The sequence below is a fragment of the Amblyomma mixtum genome, chromosome 4 (genome assembly GCF_055824585.1).
Source record: "Amblyomma mixtum isolate Tamu chromosome 4, ASM5582458v1, whole genome shotgun sequence".
NCBI lineage: Eukaryota > Metazoa > Arthropoda > Arachnida > Ixodida > Ixodidae > Amblyomma > Amblyomma mixtum.
The window spans coordinates 29,435,975-29,459,248 of NC_143015.1; the positions used below are offsets into that span (position 1 = coordinate 29,435,975).

The 23,274-nt window shown below is 50.1% G+C and overlaps 2 non-coding genes across 2 annotated transcripts; both read left to right on the forward strand.

The window, feature by feature from the left end:
- The first annotated feature begins 996 nt into the window (after positions 1 to 996).
- On the forward strand, positions 997 to 1,070 carry TRNAI-AAU (transfer RNA isoleucine (anticodon AAU)). The gene has a single exon. It is a non-coding gene; the product is annotated as a tRNA-Ile (tRNA).
- A 10,849-nt stretch (positions 1,071 to 11,919) lies between these two features.
- Positions 11,920 to 11,993, forward strand: TRNAI-AAU (transfer RNA isoleucine (anticodon AAU)). Its single transcript has one exon. It is a non-coding gene; the product is annotated as a tRNA-Ile (tRNA).
- Positions 11,994 to 23,274: the final 11,281 nt, after the last annotated feature.

Below are 23,274 nucleotides of genomic sequence, written 5' to 3' on the forward strand. Positions count from 1 at the left end.
CAAAAAACTGCAGTTGCTGGCGAAGCTTTGTCTCTGCTTCTTTCTGATCGCGTCGAATGACACTACTTCTTTCAATAGCCATTGTTTTTACTTTCTGCTTAAAATCTTCCCAACGAATGGCGTAACTTTCTCGCTCGCTTGCAGTCAAATTTTTCAGTTCTTTCGTTACAGCGTCGACAGAAGCTTCGTCATCCAACAGCTGCGCATTCATTTTCCACAAGTCCCAGCTAAAGATTCGTTTTTTCTGCGTCTTTCCAAAGGTGGCCGTTACCAAGCAGTGATCGCTGTATGCGACGGGTTCCACTTCGTACTCGCCACACAAGGGTATCAATTCGGCAGAGACATATAATCTGTCTAATCTGTATACCTTGCATGGCTGTCTTGCTGGAAGTGTGTAAACTGCGGACGAGTACCGCTGGCGAAAACGCGGACAATGTCTTCAAGGTCATATTCGTGCACAAGTGTATTAAGAAATTGTGCACTCTTGTCAAGAACACGCGAATGTTTTGCGCGGTCATCAACATTGCAAACACAGTTAAAATTGCCTAGCAGTATTATCACTTTCTGACAGTTTAAGTACGCTACAAGCCTTTCACAGAATGCCCGCCGCTCCATGTCAATATTCGGCGCGTATACACAGATGACGCGACACTCCAATTCGCCGAAGACGATATCATCAATTAAGAGGCGTCCACTGTCACATGAAAATACTGACTGCACGCAGATTCCAAAGTTGTTGCGTATGAATATGGCGCAACCACCTGATCCACCAGTCGCGTGAGAAATACACACGTCGAAATGAGCACGAAAATTGGACACCATTCGGTCGGTGAGCTCCTGGCTCTCAATTTTTGACTCTTGGACACCCACTATATGCAAGTCATTAACTAACTTCGTAGAGCAGGCAACGCCGCTTTTACGTCAGTCACTCAAGTGCACTGCTTGCGTGAAAGAAGGACGAGTGGGGTGGTTAACCTTGGTGCCGTGAACAGTTCTGGCCTGCTAGCTCAGTCGGTTAGAGCGTCGTGCTAATAACGCGAAGGTCGTAGGTTCGATCCCTGCGCAGGCCACCTTTTTTCTTGTTTCCCTGCTCTCAGCGCAGTTTATCGTTCATAGAGCAGGCAACGCCACTTTTACTTCAGTCACTCAAGTGCACTGCTTGCGTGAAAGAAGGACGAATGGGGTGGTTAACCTTGGTGCCGTGAGCAGTTCTGGCCTGCTAGCTCAGTCGGTTAGAGTGTCGTGCTAATAATGCGAAGGTCGTAGGTTCGATCCTGCGCAGGCCACTATTTTTTTTTTGTTTTCCTGCTCTCAGCGCACTTTATCGTTCTTAGAGCAGGCAACGCCGCTTTTACTTCCGTCACTCAAGTGCACTGCTTGCGTGAAAGAAGGACGAGTGGGGTGGTTAACCTTGGTGCCGTGAACAGTTCTAGCTTAGGAGTGTGCTTCCGGCCACCGAACGTGACGGACGTACAGTCGAGCGCGATTTGAAGGTTATCGCGCGAGCGCCGACCAGTCTAGCACTCCATGCACCTGGCGGCCGGTTTCGGAACAGGAAAAATCATAATTTCGCACTCTTCTCTGCCTCGTTCACTGTTATATACAACAACCATCACCCCCGCGACGAACCCACCGCCCTTCCTATCTATTCTAAGCTCTCAATTTGTTGCGATAAAGTGTGGACTTGGTTACCACGTATCTTCGCAGGCGATAACAAAATTGGTGGGGAAGATCTGGTAAAGCCAGTGCTTGGCACTTCTTGATTTTAACGACTTTGAATTTGGAAAAAATATATCAACGCAGCATCGCCTCGTCTAATAGCCTTTGTTCACCAGATAATACCGAAGAATACGTCGTGTGCACTACGGTCACTGCCTGTTCGCAGAACCAAAAAAGAAACTGATAGCCCAGCAGGGAGGGACGGCTGCTGAAGGAACAGCGAAAAGAGTGAGGGAAGCTGGCCGGATACCTCCCTCGCCTCGGCAGCGAATTCTTGGCCATGGCGCTGTTCATGTTCCCGGTCGACGCTAGCGCGATAACCTTCAAATCGCGCTCGACTGTACGGTGACGAGCTCCGTTGGAGCGGCTACAGCGGCCATGCCCGGCCGCGGAAACAGGTCTGTTGCTTCTGATTTGTCTTCAGGATCCGAGTGCCAGGTTGTATTGCCGAGTCTGCCCACCGGGCGTTTTGTTGTGAACACCGTATTTTTGCACGGTGATGTCAGGGCCCGCCCATACCGGGTGGAAGATTTTCGAGACGCGCTCGCTCAGCTATCGCTCCTGCCGGAAGTGGTCGCCCTAGGGGCGTATCGCATGAATCATGTCTGGGCAGTGACTTTCAAAGAAGATGAAACGCTGAAGAAGATTGTCAGCGCCGGGGAGTTGAAAGTGAAAAGTTCCCGCTGTCTTGTAATCGACCTTGCTAACCAGGACGTACGAATGGAGCTGCACTGGCTGCTTCACAGCGTTCCGGACGAAGATGTGCGGCTTGCCTTCGCACCATTTGGAAAGGTGACGGACGTGTCGAGGGAGTGGTGGCGCGTACACGGAGTGTCTGACAAGGGCTCAACGACGAGGCTTGTGATTTTGAAGTTGAACGCCGGCGTGAAGCTGGACGACCTGCCCCATCAAGTGAGCGTCTCTGGCGAGCTGGCACTCGTGGTCGTCCCAGGCAGGGCTCCGCTCTGCCTTCGATGCCGTGGCACAGGACATATCCGCCGGGAGTGCCGGATCACGCGGTGCGGTTCCTGCCGTCGGTACGGGCATGAGGAGGAGCAGTGTGCTCGTACTTACGCCAACGTCACCGGGCGGGTGAGCAACGGAGCTCCTAATGGATTAGGAGCTCCTAATTAATAGCTCCTAATGGAGCTACTAATGGACGAAGCCGACGCGGAGGAGGCATCGAAAGCGGCAAGCGAGCCAGCGGCGCAAGAACCCACGTTGACGCCTCCCCAGATGGATCAACCAGCGGTGCTACCCAACGCCACTCCAGTACCTGGAAAGCTGCTAGGATCTCCCGTAGCCCCTGCACCAGTCCCCACCACGCTGAAGGGTGGGACAGAAACATACGTGGACTCTTTGGAGGGTGGCACCCACCCTTCGGAGGAGCCCATGGACGCTCTCTCGGCCGCAACCGGGAAACGCACGTATGATGAAGCCGGTTGTAGTGCGTCTCAACTGGACGCCAGCGGTAGCGACGAGCCTCCGCCCAAAGCGCCAGGTACGAGGCGTTCGACTTTAAAGCGGCGGCCAAACGCGCCGGCCGACTCACGGCAGGCGGGTAAACCGCCTCCTTAGGTTTTGTTTCGCTGCTGAGCTTCCTTCATGGTGTGTGTGTGGGGGGTGAGAGATGTGTGTCACGACGGTAGATACCACATAAGGCGTCCTTTGTTTTCGACATGGCAGCTAGCCTACGCGAAGTGCTACGTGTAGCCACTTCAAACGTTAGAGGCCTCGGAGCGAGAAGGCGGCAATGTCAGCTAAGTCGGCTTCTTCTTGAGAACGACCTTCACGTAGTTGCAATCCAGGAAACAAAAATTGAAAGCCAAGAAGCGACTGAAAGAATGGTGTCTACCTTTCGTACGCACTTTGATGTGTGTGTCATTCTGTCGGTGCGTCAGGCGGCTGTGTTCTCTTTATTAGGAACAACAAAGGCATAACAATGCAATCGCTCTTTTCGTGTGAAAGTGGTCGTCTCCTGGTCGCCGATTTTTTGTACTGCGATCTGCCTTTTTGAGTTATGTGTGTGTATGCACCAAATGTAGAAAAGGAACGTAAATTGTTTTTTGAGCGAATTGAGTCGTTTTTAAAATGTGACAAGATTGTTATGTTCTTGGGTGACATGAACTGTGTTCGTGAGACAGTCGACCGGGCCAAGCCTTCGCCCGTAGGTGATAAGAGTGCTGAATTCTTGCATGCTCTGGTCAGTGAATACTGTTTAGAGGATATAGGAAGTGTTTATATGACTGGGACGCGACCGCAATACACGCACTTTCAGGGAGGCAGCCATGCTCGACTAGATCGTTTATATGTGTCGTCAGACTTTCTTCCTTTGTGTACCTCGTAGGAAGTCAAACCGGTTCCATTTAGCGACCATTTTCTAGTGGCTGCAAACTTTGGCAGGATACGCTTTAAAAAGCCGTTTAATTGGGCTCTATGGAAACTCAATGTAAAGTTATTGGAGCAAGAACGCTTTGTCAGTACAGTAGGAAAAGAGCTCGAAAAGCTGCTCATGGACTAACCGTCAAGTTGCGCTGTTCAGTGGAAAGAATTTAAGCAGTTCGTCAAAATGAGGGCAATAGAAACAAGCAGTGTTATAAGATTTGAAGAAAAGCAGAAGGAAATCCAGCTCCGTGAGCAGCTTGCGCTGCTCATTAATGTTGAAAGCACTCAGCCACGCACTTGTTTTAATGAAATAAGAAATACAAAAGCGCTGTTGGAAAAAATAGGCACAGATAAGTACAGAGCAGCGGTGGTGCGCGCACGCGCCGAGAAACTGTGGGCAGGGGAATCGCCAACAAAACGATCATTAGGCGATGAAAAAAGATACGCTTGTCAAAAAGAAATACGCCAGATACAAAATGGTGACGAGGTATCGGCCGATAGCGTCATTATCAAGGGTGTAATCAGAGACCATTTCAGTCACTTGCTGGGTCACACGCGAAGGGCGGAGGGCAGTTTCCATAACGATTTCCTACCGTTTATGCCAAGGCTCGACGATGAAATCAGAATTCGTCTTGAACAGCTAATAACCGTTACAGAGCTAGAGGAAGCAATAGATCAACTGGCATTGGGTAAAGCACCCGGTCCTGATGGTTTAGGAGCCGCCTTTTACAAATATTTCAAGTCAGAAATCGCCCTAATTCTGCTGAAAGTTATTGTTGACGCGTACGAGAAAAAGGGTACGCCATTGTCATTCACAACATCGCACACTGCACTCATACCGAAGTTTGCTTAGCCAGAAAAACGTCTGTTGGTGGGGTCTTATCGCCCGATAAGCCTCACCAACGTAGATTATAAGATATTCATGAAGATTCTGGCAAAGCGAATTCAGGGCGTCATAACCATGCTAGTGGGGAGTCATCATACTTGCGGTATCAAGGGTCGGAGCATCGCCACTAGTATACGAGGTCTGTTAGAAAAGTATCCGACCTTTGGCCGTTGAAAAAAAACTTGCATAACTGGAGCGTTGCAAACCTAGTCATTTTTAAAGTAGTCTACTTGGGACTCCACACACTTCTCCCAGTGGTGCTGCCATTGTGGGAAGTATTCCGAAAAGGCCCTTTCCGGAATGGAGTTTAGCTCAGCTGTCGTTGCAGCCATAATGTTCTTCCTTGCCTGAAATCGCGCTCCTTTCAATGGCCTTTTGATTTTGGGAACCAGCCAGAAATCGCAGGGGCCATATCAGGACAGTAAGGAGTCTGTTGAACTACAGGAGTCTGGTTTTTCACCAAAAAATCTGATTCGAGTGCGAGGAATGTGCAGGAGCATTGGCGCGATGGGTGCGCCAATTTCCTGTTGACCTCAGCTCCGGGTTCTTGCGCCGCACAGCATCACGTAGGCAACGGAAGACATCCCTGTAGTACTCTTTGGTCATTGTTTCACCCTGTAGAGTGCGTACTCGTGGTCTGCCACACAGAGGGTGTCAAAGAAAGCAGTCAGCATCACTTTCACATTGCTGCGCAATTGGCGGGCCTTCTTAAGTCTTGGTGACGTGGAATGCTTCCACTCTGACGACTGGGATCTGGTTTCCGGGTCGTACCTGTACACCCAAGACTCGTCACTAGTGATCATGATGTTGATGAAGTCGGGGTCACTGTTTGCGGAATCCAGCATGTCCTGTGAGACTTCAACACGAAGCTGCTTTTGCTCCATCGTGAGCAGCTTCGGCACGAATTTCGCCGCAACTCTCTCCATGGCCAAATCTTCGGTGATAATGGAATGTGCGGAGAAATTGCTCATGTCCACCTCTTCCTCAATTTCTCGGATAGTCACGCGACAGTCCCGCATCACCATAGCGTTCAGTTCGGCAATGACCTGGTCATTTTGGCATGTTGATGGCTGATTGGAGCATGGCTCGTTCTCCACCGATGTGCGGCCATCTTTAAAACAATTGTAACACTGCTTAAACTGTGTGCTGTTCATAGCATCTTCACCGAAAGCCGTCTGAATATTTCGAATAATTTCCACTCGGCTGTCGCCAAGTTTATGGCAAAATTTGTTGCAGTAGCGCTGCTCCTTGCACTCCGCCATTTTCCTTGCAATAAAAAACCGACGACAGCACTGCACACTGCCTCACTCAAACGCTGCTTCCCAGCGACTGACGCTATCGGCAGGCGGGAAAAAATTCATGCATGCGCATGAAGGTTCAAGGTCGCCTGATGCAAGCGCGCTTGTCTCATATCTATCAGGTGTTCGCAAAAAAAGATAAAGTCGTATACTTTTCTAACAGACCTCGTACAGATAGCGCGAAGAGTGCTTGAATGCTGCGATGCACTAGGCGACAGGGTGGAAATGATGCAGCTAGATCTCGCAAAGGCATTTGACCGTGTATCTCATGAGGTGCTGTTCAGCTGGCTAGATCAGGCTAATGTGGGCTGTGTAATAACGGAGGGCGTACGAATATACGCGAACTGCACAACGCGCGTCAGTGTTAATGGAGAGCTGACTGAAAGCCTACACGTACGATCTTCAGTGAGGCAGGGATGTCCTTTGTCACCCCTCTTGTTCGCAATCTATCTTGAGCCCCCTTGTCTGGTTATACTAAACTCTGAGTGTATAACTGGTTTCAGGTTAGTGTCAGCGCATGTTAAAATCTTAGCTTATGCTGAGGACATCGCCGTGTTCTGCTCAAGTAAGCAGAGTATCGGAGAAGCCACGGCTGCTGTTGAAAAGTTTTTCAAATGCACCGAGGCGCAAATAAATTGGCAGAAGAGTTATGGATTCTGGCATGGTGACTGGGAGGAAACGCCAAACTATTACTCCAGACTTCGGTGGGCCACAACTCCGACGACGTATCTTGGAGTACCGCTGAACTCTTATAGCAACCCCGAACCATACTGGAATGAACAGGTGGCAATGGCAAAAGAAAAGGCCAGTGGGTGGCAGGGGCGACCACTATCAATGTTCTCGCGCGCCACTGTGTGTAACCTGTTCCTCATCTCCAAGATATGGTATGTCATGAATGTGTTGAGCGCCTCGCTGATCAATATTCAAAGGATCCGTCGGGTTTTTGCTGTATTTGTTTTGGCGTCGACATGGGAAAGAACCAGTCGAACAAACTTATTCTTGCCCGTGAAGAGAGGAGGTCTCGGTCTTGTTCATTTATTTGTGCGACAAATCTTGTCCCGCTTTATGTTTCTTCGCGACCAGAACGATATTTTTCTTCGCACAGTTATGTAAGTTCGTTTATGTCGATTGCTACCAGGAGTTGTAGTATGCTCTGTTGAAAACATGCGTGGTACAGTGAGAGGTTATCTGCGTGAAGTTGTGCTTGCGTACAGAATGTTACTAGTGCGATTTTCAATGCAGTACCTCGCCAATGTCACTAGAAAAAATCTGTATAAAGATTTAACTGAATCAATGCTCCCTGTACTCATTTACCGATTGTCAAACTGCGGAGGCCCAGGAGCAAATGTGCTCAAAAGGGTTAAAAGAATGCCAGTTTCCCCATCCTTGAAAACTTTCTTCTTCAAACTTCCTACCGGAACTCTGTCGGTCAAAACATGAATGCATGATAAAGGACTCTTTGTCCCTTGGTCAACAGATTGTTTTCTATGTAAAAAACCTGAAACAATAGATCACGTGTTTTTAGATTGTTGGGATGCAGTTTTTTCTGGGATGTGCTTCAAAGAACCTTAAAGAAAGATTTACCGCTACACCCGCATGGCATCATGTTCTTACCGGTAGGAAAACAGGCATCCCTCATGACACTATTATGCTCCTTGGCCTCCATATTTTATGGAAAACAAGGACACAATTTGTCGTGTCCGGTCGCTGTGTTGAATGCAGCGAAAGACGCACACGGTACTTTAAGACTTCGTTTATTTAGAGCCGATGAGGGTGCGACCAGCGTCGACCGAGGCAGCAGCCGAACTGGCCGCCCGAAGAAAGGAGGGAGCTGAGAAGCGTCCACGGGAGGGAGTGGCTTCCCAGAACAGGAGGAGGGTGCGGGGGCGCACCGTGGGGGGGGCATCTGGTGACAGCGTGCGACGAGGGGCAAGTGTCGTTAGGAGGAGGATTGAGTGGTCGTTAGGAGGAGGACCGAGTGGTCGTTAGGAGGAGGATGCGGGTGGTCGTTAGGAGGGGAATGCGGGGGCGCACACACACAAAAGCAATAAGGGGACACAACACTTCCTTCCCCCTTAGAAAGTTGCCTGGTATCGTGCAGGGGGTCGGCGCTCACGCGTGGAGGCGCGCTGGCTTTGTGCGCTCGGGGGAGAAACACTTGTAGGCTGGCTGTTGTTCGCTGTGTCTCCTAGGTCTGTCCTGGGCGAAGTCTCTTCTTCCGGGAAGAGGTGCCAGGCTATGTGGGAAGATGGTGCACGTGTTCTCTCCGCTGGCGGACAGCTCTCAGGCGGCGTCGTAAATCTACGCAGCTGGTTGAGATGTCGGCGTGCTACTGTGCCATGTATGTTGACGAGCCAAGAGCGCAGGCCTATGCGTCTGACAATTGTAGCTTCCTCCCAGCGTGGCTTTTTCAGAAACTGTCGGGCGAGGACGCGCTGCCCCTCATTAAGCGTGCCGCAGCGCGGAATTGCTTTTTCTTCCCGGAACGTTTCTGCTTTTGGCTCGGGGAGGATGGCTGTGAGCTGGGTTCGCATTTCACGCTCGAACATCATTTTCGAGGGGGTCTCGCCTGTTGTGCTCTGAACCGTCGTGTGCTGCTTGAAGAGAAAGCGCGCAAGGCGGCGCTGCAGCGAGCCTGTCTGATCTCTTTCAAGGGCGCGTTTTAGCTCGGCTACGTAGCGCTCGGCTTGTCCGTTTGTCGCTGGGTGGTAGGGGGCCGATGTAACTGATGAGATCCCGTTGTCGCGATAAAACTTGAGGATCTCCGCAGACACAAACGGTGTTCCGTTGTCCGACACTACCTTGCGCGGCAGGCCGAACGTTGCAAATAGTGATCGGAGGTTGTCAATGACTGCTGCCGAAGTCGTCTGTCCCATTTGCCTTATCTCAAGCCACTTTGTGTAGGCATCTACGACCACAAGGAAAGTGCAGCCCTCAATTGGTCCTGCAAAATCAATGTGCAGTGTGTGCCATGGTGTGTCTGGCTTTTCCCATTCTGGGACAGGAGCTTTCGGCGGGGCGCTCCGGCTGCTCTGGCAAGGCTTGCATTCTCGCACCACTGTTTCGATGTCGTTGTCAATGCCAGGCCACCACATGTAGCTTCTGGCACACTTTTTCATTGCAACGATGCCCCGATGTCCGGCGTGGATGAGAGACATAGCTTGTGCGCGTAGTTCTCTCGGCATCACAACTCGGGACCCAAATATGATGCAGCCGCGATGGGTGCTCAACTCTGTAGCTCGCCTGCGGTAAGCGTCGAAGTTGTCCCCTTTGAGTTTATGCACGTTGCCTTGTTGAACAGCTGTGTAAACTAGCCGGAGAGCTGCGCACTTCTGCGTAGATGCTGCAACTGTGCCTGCTGTAAGCGGAGGTTCTGGCAGTGCTTCGAACATCAGAACGTCTCCTGGTGGAAATGGTTCGTCAACAGTTGCGTCTAGTGGCAGACGGCTTAGCGCATCGGCGTTTTGATGTTTACTCCCATTGCGGTAGACCAGAGCGTAGTCGTACGCTGAGAGTTTGATGCAATGCTGCGTCGGCTCGATGACACCTTGCTGCTCCAGTTTGTCCAACTCTTTTTCAACTGAATCTCGGAGAGCAAACGGCACCGGCCTGGCCTTCAGAAATTTGGGTTGCGCGTTGTCCAACAACTCCAGTGTGACCGGGGGCCCTTCGTTTCCTGGAATCTCTTCCGAGAATACTCTTTCGTATTTCTCTTGCAGTTGCTCAACCATGTTCTGGCTCGGCGTCTGGTGTATGCCGCATATCATCACGCCTAGTGGAGAAAACCAGTTTCTCCCTAGAAGGCTTGATCCTGTGCCCTTCACAACAAGCAGAGGTAGCGTATGGGTCTGGCCGTTGTAGTTAACCTGCACGTTGGCAGAGCCCAATAGTGGCAGATTCTGTCCTGACCACGTTCGCAGGTGCGTGTCGTCTTGTTGCAGGGCTGGTGCGTCAGATGGCCATGAAGTTCGGAACGTGTCCTCACTGATCAGAGTACAGGCTGCGCCGGAGTCCACCTCGAACTTAATCAGCTGGTGATGTACGCTTACTTCTGTAAAAATCTTCGGTCGCGTGCCGAGATTCATGGTGTTCAGGTCGTACAACACAGATGGTGTTGCTGATGTTGTTCCATGGAGATCAGATAGCGGCGTATTCTCTGAGGCGTTGACGCTGTGATTAGGCTGGGAAGGTGACTTTATCTTGGCAAGTCTCCGTTTCGTAATGCATGCTCTTTCGATATGCCCTCGCTTGTGGCAAAAATTACACGTGGCTGACTGGAATCGACATCCCTGGGGGTTGTGTTGGTCGTCACACCGCCAGCAGCGTTGTGCCTTTTTGACCGATTTTACAACAACAGAAGGCTTGCGCACCTGGTTGCTTGTCTGGTGTACCGGCTCGGTGTTCCGGCGAATCCCTCTCTGCTGGTGACCGGCGCTCTCCGCTCGAACGGTGATGTCGTAAGCTTTGCTGAATGTGAGGTCCTTCTCAGCGAACAGGCGCTGCTGCAGTGACTCGTCACTCAGTCCGCACACAAATCTGTCGCGTAACATCACGTCCAAGGGAAGCATGGTGGTGTTAGCAGAAGAAGCTGCGTCTCCCTCCTGCCCGGTAGCTGTTGTCGACAGCGTTCCAAAATTGCAGTCGGCAGCGAGCTTCTTGAGCGCGGCTACGTAGGCGCTCACAGTTTCTCCTCCCAGTTGATCTCGTCGTTGGAAGCGAGCCCGGCTGTAGACCTCGGATGGCCTTGGGTCGTAGTGCTTTTGCAGCGCTTTTACGATGTCGTCGTAAGACACTGCCGCTGGTGTGCTTGGCTGAATAAGGGCGCAGACAGTATCGTAGGTCTGCTCCCCGCACAGCGTCAGCAGGTTGGCCCTCTTCAAGGCTGGGTCTGTGATGTTGTTAGCTTCAAAGTAGAACTGAAGGCGTCCAACCCACGATGACCACGATGAGCCGTTGAACTCTGGTATCCCTCGCGTAGCCATGGCTTGTCAATAGCGTTGCGTAGCGCGGGTCGAATCCACTTTCTCGTCGCCACTGTCGTGTCCGGTCGCTGTGTTGAATGCAGCGAAAGACGCACACGGTACTTTAAGACTTCGTTTATTTAGAGCCGATGAGGGTGCGACCAGCGTCGACCGAGGCAGCAGCCGAACTGGCCGCCCGAAGAAAGGAGGGAGCTGAGAAGCGTCCACGGGAGGGAGTGGCTTCCCAGAACAGGAGGAGGGTGCGGGGGCGCACCGTGGGGGGGCATCTGGTGACAGCGTGCGACGAGGGGCAAGTGTCGTTAGGAGGAGGATTGAGTGGTCGTTAGGAGGAGGACCGAGTGGTCGTTAGGAGGAGGATGCGGGTGGTCGTTAGGAGGGGAATGCGGGGGCGCACACACACAAAAGCAATAAGGGGACACAACACAATTCAACAATGCAGAAGTAGTTGTGAGATCTCCACGCGAGCATTTCATTGAAGGTGTCATACGTCTGAGGGAAGTGTATCAGGCCCTGCCTGATCAGCCAACTTGGTTAAATGTGTTGGATGCCTTGGTTGAACTGAAAAAATTTTAACCTGCCGTGTCAGTGCAAGTGTTGCTGACAAGTTTTACTTATTTGTACCCGTTGTGAAAATGCAATAAAGAAAAAAGGCCTGCTAGCTCAGTCGGTTAGAGCGTCGTGCTAATAACGCGAAGGTCGTAGGTTCGATCCCTGCGCAGGCCACTTTTTTTTTGTTCTCCTGCTCTCAGCGCACTTTACCGTTCGTAGAGCAGGCAACGCCACTTTTACTTCAGTCACTCAAGTGCACTGCTCGCGTGAAAGAACGACGAGTGGGATGGTTAACCTTGGTGCCGTGAGCAGTTCTGGCCAACATGGACATGCAGGCCACCAAAGTACCCTGACGTCCCTTTGAGTGCCTATAAGCATAGCGCACATTATTGGAAAGACCGCGTGTCAACTCTTCAGCGCTATGCTCAAACGTTTGTCCCCCATGGCCTCTCAATTTTTGGCAGGGCGACCGCCTGTAATCTGTTTCTCGCCACTAAAATATATTATGTACTGCAAATTATTGACTGCGCAAGACTTCCTATCCAGCGTTTTCACAGGGTTTTCGCTACCTTTGTGTGGGATTCGTCTTTTAAATCCATGAGGCGTGATAACCTTTTTCGGCCTGTAAGCGCTGGCGGCCTTGGTCTAGTTCACCTGTATGTCCGACAGATAGTGTCACGTTTCATGTTTTTCCGTGACACTACACACCCAATACTACGTTCATTCCTGCAAACAAATTTAGTTCATGTTTTACCCAACCTCATTGTGTCTTCCAATGTTTGTGACCGTCCGTGTTTGTGGGGCATAATGCAAGAGGTGTATTTGGCTGTCCGTTTCCTACTTCTTCGTTTTTCTCCCGAGCTCCTTTTTTTAGTGTCGAGGAAAAAGTTGTATAAGGATTTGATTAGTGTGCTCTTCCCTCCGCCCACGTACCGCTCTCTGTATTTTTGTTTACCGGGGCATGACGTACTCAAAAGAGTACGTAAGATGCCAGTCTCGCCGTGTACAAAGACCTTTTTCTTTAAGTTACACACCGGTACGTTGCCCGCTAGAACATGGTTAGATAAAAAGGGCATTTTTGTGTCTACCGTTAATTGCCGCCTTTGTGATGAACCAGAAACAATTGAGCATTGTTTCATCAGTTGCAAAGATGCAGTACTCTTCTGGGATATCCTGCAACGCACATTTCAGAAAAGAATTCATCTGACTCCACATTCCGTTAGCTATCTCACTGCGCTGCCATTTGTTGATGAACCACTGGACATGTTCTTTCTGATTGGACTGCACAGCCTCTGGAAAACCCGCGTGATGGACAGACACTGTGAACCTGTTGTGTCTATAAAGGATCACTTCAGTCGAATGGTTGTTCATCTAAGAGACGTGTATACCCAGACTGAGTACGAACCGGAGTGGCACTCACTATTAGTGATGTGCTCTGCATTGCCCCTTTTCTAGTGCATGGTCTTTTCATTATGTATTGTTTACCACTGTTTTCATAATGGCTTGTATATAGTTCATGTACAGAGAACATTACATCACTATAATAAATACCATGTTGAAGAAAAAAAAAGCCTGCTAGCTCAGTCGGTTAGAGCGTCGTGCTAATAACGCGAAGGTCGTGGGTTCGATCCCTGCGCAGGCCACTTTTTTCTTTGTTTTCCTCCTCTCAGTGCACTTTATCGTTCGTAGCGCAGGCAACGCCACTTTTACTTCAGTCACTCTAGTGCACTGCTTGCGTGAAAGAAGGACGAGTGGGGTGGTTAACCTTGGTGCCGTGAACAGTCCTGGCCTGCTAGCTCTGTAAACCTTGAACCGTACATAAAATGCAACAGTGCTGTTATTCTTTTGGGTGATTTTAACTTTGCTTGTTGTGTGGAAGACCGTGCAAACAACTCCCACCTTAGAGATAAAACCGCTGATCACGAGAATACACACATTTTCAGGGGAAAAGTCATGCCAGACTTGACCGAGCGTATCTGTCACTGGATCTGATACCTCTCTGTAACTGCTATTCCGTTACACCTGTAGCCTTTAGTGACCACTGTATAGTGTCCTTTACGCTAGGGACGAAAAGAAAGCAGTCAAAATTTTATTGGCAATTGTGGAAGCTTAATGCTAAACTGCTCGAAGATGACACTTTCGTTAATAGTGTAAAAGAAAACATTGACGATGTGTTGACAAGGGAGCCTGCGCAGTACGCGGTCGCATGGGAGGAACTAAAAATCCAAGTAAAATTGATGGCGATTGAAAGGGGCACTATCCGACGTTACAACGAAACGTTAAAGGAAAAAGAGCTCAAAAGGCAGCTTGAATGGCTAGTAAGGATGGAAGGAGAGGAACCCGGCGTGTACACTGCTGAAATGAGCAAAGTTAAAAGCGAATTGGAAGTGTTTGATGTGGAAATATACAAAGCAGCAGTGATTCGCGCACGCGCAGAAAGGTTACGGCTGGGGGAAAGCCCAAATAGACGTGCGCTGTGCGATGAAAAACGATAGGCTACGAAGAAGTAAATCAAACAGATATCTTATCAAAATGAAATCAGTTCTGATAGCGCGTTAATTGCTAGGGCATTCGTCGAGCACTATAGGTATCTTTTTGGCGGCGCAAAACAAGTGCAAAGTGGATTTGAAGAACAGTTTCTTGCTGACATGCCGAAGTTAGATGATGAAACTAAAGAGAGCCTAGAAGGTGCTATAAGCACGGACGAAATTGTGACGGCGATAAAGGAATTACCTGTAGGCAAGTCACCCGGGCCCGATGCCTTAAGTGCAGCCTTGTACAAGGCTTTTACGCCCGAACTGTCGGTGATTTTACAGCGTGTGTACGCAGAAGCGTACGAGAAAAATAGACTGCCCCCTTCTTTTAGGACAAGTCACATGGTACTAATCCCAACAACAGAAGATCCAGAGAAGATGTCGGTTGAGTCCTACAGGCCAATTACATTAACGAACACTGATTATACCATTTCAATGAAAGTTTTGGCGAAGAGAACACAAACTGTAATTAAAAGTCTTGTGGGGCCTCACCAAACATGCGGAATCAAGGGCCGCACGATCACAACTAATACTCATATTGCGAGAAGTGGTTTAGAGTGCTGCGACGCGTTCACAGGCCGAGTTGCTATGCTGCAGCTCGACCTGGCGAAGGCTTTTGACCAGGTCTCGCATGAAATAATGTTTGAGGTACTAAAACATACCAATATCGGCAGCGTGATTATTGAAGGTGTCAGGATGGCTTACAGCGACTGTACAACGCGTATTGTAATACACAGGACGCTCAGCGAACTTGTTCCTGTTCAATCATCAGTGAGGCAATGCTGCCCACTCTCCCCTCTGTTGTTCACCTTGTACCTGGAACCCTTCTGTGTTGCTCTGTTGCGCCATGCAAGCATTCATGGCTTCAAACTGCAGTCATCAGAAGTTAAAGTGTTAGCTTACGCGGATGATATCACTGTATTTTGCGAGGACAGAAGTAGTGTCCTTGAGGTGGTTCAAGTAACCGACAAATTTTGCAAACAGACGTGCTCCCAGATTAATTGGGCAAAGAGCGTTGGCTTCTGGCACGGCAACTGGGACATGACTCCGGGCTATTTTGCAAATATTACTTGGACGGCGACACCAGCTAAATACCTTGGAGTCCCACTACAGTATTACAAAGGAAATAACGAATATTGGAAGGGAGAAATGGAGACTCTGAAAGAAAAGACTGCATCATGGCAAGGTCGCGGTTTCTCGATGTTTGCGCCGGCTACAGTGTGCAATGTATTTCTTGTCGCAAAGATTTGGTATCTATTACAAGTTCTCTTCATGTCACGGGCGAATGTGGAAAAAATGCACAGGGCTTTTGCAGTATTCATTTGGGGCTCGAGTTGGGAGAGGGTTAGTCGTTGAAATCTTTTTCGATCTGTTCGCAGTGGAGGACTTGGCTTATCAAACTTGTTTGTTAGAAAAATTTTGTCACGGTTCTTTTTCTTACGGGACCAAAGTGATTGTTTTTTGCGCACAATGTTACATGTTCGACTGGCTAAAACTTTACCTGATTTCATTGTTACCACTGGTGATGCTGTGAATCATGGTGTAACTGGTTATCTGCACGAAATTGTTGTGTCTAATCGCGTACTAACACCTCGGTTTTCTTTGCAGTACTTGTCTTTGGTTAACAAAAAGAAATTGTACAAAGATTTAATTGACGTCATGATGCCAGTCCCAATGTACAGAACGGCGTACAGCGGAGGCCCAGGAGATGATGTCTTGAAAAGAGTGAAAAAGATGCCAATAAGAGGTTCTATTAAAACTTTATTTTCAAGCTGCACACTTCCATTAAAGACATGGCTCGAGGACAAAGGAATTTTTGTGCCCTGGACAGTAAACTGTCTTTTGTGCAAAAAACCGGAAACCATTGAACACGTTTTCATTGAATGCTGGGATCCGATCTTTCTCTGGGACATTCTACAACGCACACTTAAAAAAGAACTACCAATTACCCCTTCAGGAATCCCGTTTTTAACTGCAGAGACTGATGATGACACACCGTATGACATGTTCATGCTCCTGGGGCCTCCACAGTTTGTGGAAGACAAGGATGGCGGTTCGACATGCGGACATCGTTGTTCGTTCTGCCCGTGAAAATTTTATTGAGAGTGTCACATACGTGGCGGAGGTGTATCGCGCACAAGCGGAGCCGCCGCAATGGATGGCTGTTCTTGAGGATTTGGTGAACCTTGAAAAATTTTAACCACGCCAGGTCTGCCTGTACTGGCGTGTTTTATTCGTGTCTGTATTGTTTGAACTGTTGTCTAAGGAGGCAATAAAGAAAAAAGAGGGGGTGTAAAATAAAGCCTGCTAGCTCAGTCGGTTAGAGCGTCGTGCTAATAAAGCGAAGGTCGTAGGTTCGATCCATGCGCAGGCCACTCTTATTTTTTTGTTTTCCTGCTCTCAGCGCACTTTATCGTTCTTAGAGCAGGCAACGCCACTTTTACTTCAGTCACTCAAGTGCACTGCTTGCGTGAAAGAGGGACGAGTGGAGTGAATAACCTTGGTGCCGTGAACAGTTCTGGCCTGCTAGCTCAGTCGGTTAGAGCGTGGTGCTAATAACGCGAAGGTCGTAGGTTCGATCCCTGCGCAGGCCACTTTTTTTTGTTCTCCTGCTCTCAGCGCACTTTATCGATCGTAGCGCAGGCAACGCCACTTTTACTTCAGTCACTCAAGTGCACTGCTTGCGTGAAAGAAGGACGAGTGGGGTGGATAACCTTGGTGCCGTGAACAGTCCTGGCCTGCTAGCTCAGGGATTCCATTTCCGGCCACCGAGCGTGACGGACGTGTGTGTCATGGGCTCCGTAGGCGCGGCTTCTGGCCCAGCAGGGCCGCTATAACAGGAATATTGCTTCAGGCAATGATTACCAGGTTGTTTTGCCTAGTTTTTCAACAGGACATTTTGTTTTGAACACCGTTTTTCTTCACTGTGATGTTAGGGCTCGCCCGCGCCGGGCAGATTTCCGCGACACGCTCACCGAGTTATCGCTCCTGCCGGAAGTGATCGCCCGCGGAGCCTACTGCATGAGCCATGTGTGGGCGGTGACTTTGAATGTCGAAGAAGGGGTTAGAAAATATTGTCAGCATGGATGAGCTGCTTGTGAAAAAGTGCGGCTGCATCCTAATTGATTGATTGATTGATTCAATTTTATTTCTCAACATTGATACAAGGCATGCTTGTGAAAACATCCGGATCCCTAGCTGAAAGCTAGTTGGGATCCATGCATTTCAGTTTCAAACAAAATTGCAGGCATAACAAAAATTAATTACATACATATAAAAGCTCATGAAATTAGAAATACATAAATGGGTACATAGAGGAACAATATTCAGAGCACCAAGCCTCTTTTACAAGCACATACAGACACACAAATATACATGAAAAGAAAAAACGCTGGTTTCTCTCATTGTTTATAATATTTCTTCAATGACTCAGGAAAAGGTTTACTATGTTTGAGTTCACTTGGAAGCTTGTTCCACAGCTTAATACCAACATGGGCCATCCTTCTTTCTCCATAGACATTTTTCGTTTTCGGAAGAAGGAAATTTCTATGAGTGGAGTTGCGAGTGCATAGTGATGGGATGCAGAATAGCGGTGAGTGTAACGGGTAATTGTCTTTAAGGCATGTGTGTATTGCCAAGACACTCCTGTATTCAAGTAATGATTGTAGTGGCCGTATATCCATCTGTTTAAAAAGAGGAGCAATGTGGGCGTTGTATCCTGAATGTGAAATGAATCGAATTGCCCTTTTTTGCAAGACCCTAAGTGGTTCCAAATAAGATCGGTAGGTGTGGCCCCATGATTCAATGCAATACCATAACTGGCTTTGAAAAATTGAGAAATAAATAATTCTGAGTATGTCATTAACAAAATAATCTCTTCATTTGTACAGTGCAAAGCATGCTGCAGCTAACGTTTTACAAAGCGCCTGAATGTATGGCTTCCAGTGTAGGTTCTTATCTAGAATTGTTCCAAGATAAGTGATGTTATTGACAAGTGCAATAGGTGTTCCCAGCCACTGCACGGAAGGCAGGTTTTTATGTACGATTTTTCTGGAGCCCCTAAATATTATGCGTTTTGTCTTATTAACATTTACAACAAGTTTGTTTGAAATAAACCAGCTACACAAAGTTTCCAATTCTCGGTTTGCGGTGCTAATAAGTTCTGTTGTAGATTCATGAGCACATTGAAGAGCAGTGTCGTCAGCATACATAAAAACAGAGAAGTGTTGTGTGAAATGCGGCAGGTCATTGATATACAAGAAAAAAAAGATCGGACCAATTGATCCTGGCAACCAGGACGTTCGCATGAAAGTGCTGTGGCTGCTACGCAGCGTGCCCGATGACGACGTATGGCTTGCCTTCGCGCCGTACGGTAAGGTACAGACGTCGGCCTAGAACGTTGGCGGGTGCATGAGCTGGCATATAAGGGCTCCAGACTGGTCACCTTGAAGTTGAAGCCGGGCGTAAAGCTGGACGACCTGCCGCGCCAGGTGAGCGTCGCCGGTGAGTTGTCCCTTGTGGTCGTGCCACTCCGCTCTGCCTTCCGTGCCATGGCGCGGCCCACACTCGTCGCGACTGTCGCATGCCTAAGTGCAATGCGTGCCGACGCTTTGGTCATGAGAGCAGCCAGTGCGAGCGGTCGTATGGCAGCGTAACGGGACCGACAACCATTGACGACGCCTCAAGCCTGCTCATGGACGAGGCGGACATGGAGGCGGACAGTGATTGCACACACATTCCAAGGTTGTTACTTATGAATATCGCACGACCACCTGATGCACCAATCGCGTGAGAAATACACACGTCAAAATGAGCATGCAAATTGGACACCATTCGGTCGGTGAGCTCCTGGCTCGCAATTTTCGTCTCTAGAAGTCCCACTATATGTTAGTCGCTATCTAACAGAAGGCGACTAAGCTGACTTTGTCGTCGTCTTGTTCCGAGGCTCCGTACGTTTAACTTACTGCCCGAAGTGCTGTTTCGATATTAACCGCCATGGCTACATGGTAGAATGGTGTGCATTACAATAACGCAAGGGTCCGTGCTCATGATAGTGTGACGATAAGCACGTCGACGGCAAGAATGGAAGACCCCCCAACCACCTGAGCTAGACAGGCCAAATTTACGGAGGCGGTTTAACCGCCTGCCAAGAATCGACAGGAATGTTCGGTCGCGGCTACAAGGTCGCATACCTGGGTCTTTGGTCGATGGCTCGTCTCCGCCTCCGCCGTCCTCTTTCGTCCCAACGCTAATGGCCTTGTCGTGTGGTCGTTTCCCCGCCAGCAGGCAGGCTGAACCGATAAGGCTGTCCACAACCTCAGTTTCTGAAGTGCTGGAAGACGCCTCAGAATCAACTGAGGTTTTTAACTGGGCACTCGGAACAGTCAGAGAATCCTGCGAAAGCGGTCGTTGCTGCTCTGCAGTAACTGCTTCAGTTCCGGGCTGCCCCTGCTGCAGCAGTGGAATCGCCGTCTTTTCGGCTACCTCCGTTGTTACACTTGCCGCCGCTGCTGCCTCCTCCGTGTCCCAGGGTACTGACGGTGATAAATGACCCAAGTGTGTCAATAAGTGTCTATTGGAGCACGAGAATACATGAAAAAATGATCCCCTTTCCAACACACGCGCCCACTGCAGGAACTGCCAATGCAAGCATGTGAAAGATCACGCAGAAAGGAGAGCAAAAGGTGACTTCCACGGCCAGTCTACGTTTCTATGCAAGGAGTGCAAATGTGTACCCGATTATTAAATCACGCGCATCCTGTTCCGACACAGCGTTAAAGTCACACGCGAGACAATGGAGGCCTTTCACATTCATCAGAAAGGTACTTTGTGTATCAGCAGCCCTTCCATTGCTTTATCCGAGAGGGAATTTCTTATATTTTCGAAGTTGGAAGTCAGACTTCAGCCTCCCGATGCACACACAACAAGTTTATTCAAATATACAGTCATATATACAACACAGAAGCGCGCCCTGGGGAATAAAGAATTTAAAATGAAACCGAAGCATAATACAACATACCCCCCCCCCTTTATTTTTAGTGAATAGTTGTTAGTAAATATTAGTAAGGAAACCCCAAGCCATACACACTTTACTCTTTACACATATTTACCGACTATGGGCATAGCGTCGGGTTGAACGTCGCACTGTCGACGATGGCGACGGGCTCGTAGACTGCTGCTGCGTCCTGGGGGAAAGCGGCAGCAGCACGGCGGGCTGCGGCACATCAGAAGACCGCGGCTGCGGGGTGACAGGCTGCGGCGCAACAGGAGACCGCGGCTGCGGCGTGACAGGCCGCGGCGTGACAGGCTGCGGCGTGACAGGCTGAGGCGTGACAGGCTGTGGCGCAACAGGAGACCGCGGCTGCGGCGTGACAGGCTGCGGCGTGGCAGGCTGAGGCGCAACAGGAGACCGCGGCTGCGGCGTGACAGGCTGCGGCGTGGCAGGCTGAGGCGCAACAGGAGACCGCGGCTGCGGCGTGACAGGCTGCGGCGCAACAGGAGACCGCGGCTGTGGCGTGGCAGGCTGCGGCGCAACAGGAGACCGCGGCTGCGGCGTGACAGGCTGCGGCGCAACAGGAGACCGCGGTTGCGGCGTGGCAGGCTGCGGCACAACAGGAGACCCCGGTTGCGGCGTGACAGGATGCGGCGCAACAGGAGACCGCGGCTGCGGCGTGACAGGCTGCGGCGCAACAGGAGACCGCGGCTGCGGCGTGACAGGCTGCGGCGCAACAGGAGACCGCGGCTGCGGCGTAGCAGGCTGTGGCGCAACAGGAGACCCCGGTTGCGGCGTGACAGGCTGCGGCGCAACAGGAGACCGCGGCTGCGGCCTGGCAGGATGCGGCGTGGCAGGCTGCGGCGCACCAGGAGACCGCCGCTGCGGCGTGGCAGGCTGCGGCGCACCTGGAGACCACGGCCGCGGCGTGGCACTTAACTGGCCTGGTTCACAGGTGTCCCACCCTGGAATCCTGGAAAGCTTGGAGGCGTTCCACCTACGGCCGTCTCCAAGTCGGAAAGGGGCTGGTCCCCTCTCTCGATTACTTTATTTGGTGAAGAAAAGGCGCAGTCTCCCTTGAAACGAACGGACGGCTGCTTGATGTAGACAAAGTCGCCTACGGCTATCTTCGTCTTCTTGGCAGCTCTCCTTTTGTCTGTCTAGTGCTTGCTGCTCTGCTGTTGACGCCGGACCCTTCGACGCAAACGAGCCAACTCCTTGGCTGGGTCTTTCGCAAATGCTGGGGCTGAGAAACCCACAACATCCAGCTGGTTCGGGGCATTCTTTCATGCAGCAGAACTGCTGGGGTGACGCCTGTGGTGACCTGTGGAGTAAATCTGTAAATGGCAAGGTATTCTGTGACTGCTTGCCGGAGTGGTCGTCTTTCGAGGAGTGCGACTTGAATGAAGTTTTTCAATATGCGATTGAACCGCTCTATTTGTTCATTCGCTTCTGGATAGTATACCGAAGAATGTGAAAGACGGATGCCTCTGTTTTGCAGGAAGGTGATGAATTCACGCGAAGTGAACTGAGGTCCATTGTCACAAACGATCTCGTCTGGATAGCCTTCACGGGCAAAAACACTTGTTGAAAAGTCTTTCACGGTGCTCGTGGACACTTCACTGCAAAAATGTACCGCCGGCCATGTAGAATGGTAGTCAACAAGCGTTACAGCAAATCTGCTGTTGTAAGCTGCATGCGCCAAAGGACCAGCAATGTCTAGGCCAAGCTCCTGCCATGGTCGCTCATGCCATTTAACAGGTTGCAACGGTGCTGGGGATGTGCTGGCGGACGTATCTGCCTCCAGGCAGATGTGGCAGTTTGTTACTGCCATTTCCACTTGCTGATCCATTCGTGGCCCCCAGAACCGCTCATGCAGTCGCGCCTTAGTGCGCGTGATACTCAGATGTGTCCCGTGCGCGGTGCCGATGATGTGAGCCGTGAGGGAGGACGGAACAACGAGGCGCTCTGCACGCAGTAGCAGGCCATCAACAACAGAAAATTCTTCCCGAACACGGTAGAATGGTTTCGACTCTTCTGGTATTGACTTCTTTGGCGGCCAGTAACTCAACACGAATGACTTGTTGGTTTCCAGACAACCATCGTCGAGGGCGGCCTGCCTGAACTCCTCCATTGTCACGCAGGCTGGCTCAATGAACGTTACAATTTCTTCCTCCTTAGCAATCTCTGCTTCCGAGGTAGGTGCTGGCAGCCGAGAAAGTGCATCTGCTACAGTGTTTGCGGGCGCCTTGCGGTATTCAACAGTGAAATTGTAGCAAATCAGTCGTGCACTCCAGCGTGCGATTCGGAGTGGGCGCCTTCCATGTCCTTGTGACGACAGCAAGGACACTAGTCTCTGGTGGTCTGTCCGAATTTTGAAATGGTGGCCACAAAGGTAAGTGTGCCATCGCTCACATGCCCTAATACATGCAAGTGCCTCTCGTTCACCGATTGAATATTTCCTCTCCGCAGGCGACCGTGTACGAGATGCAAAAGCGACTGTACTGAGCTCTTGGCCACTTTGTTGCTGCAGTAATGCTCCCAGTCCATAGTCGGACGCGTCGGTCGACACAATGACTGGAAGTGCTGGATCAAACATCTGGAGGACTGTACTCAACGACAGCATTTCCTTAACCCTCCTAAAACTGCGGTCTGCTTCGGCTGATCTGATGAACGGCTCATTTTTGCGAAGTAAGATTCGCATAGGCTCGACCACTTGTGCGAAATGTGGAACAAACTTGGAGTAGTATTCTATGAGACCCAGGAACAAACGGAGGGCGCCAACGTCAGTTGGCACTGGTGTGTAAACGTCGAAGAGGCATTTGTTGTTCAGTTTCAGACCTGCGTTCTTGATCTTTTGCAGCACGGTCTTCAAACTGGAAAGGTGTCCTTCGGCGGTCTTGCCAAAAATTATCACATCATCAACGTA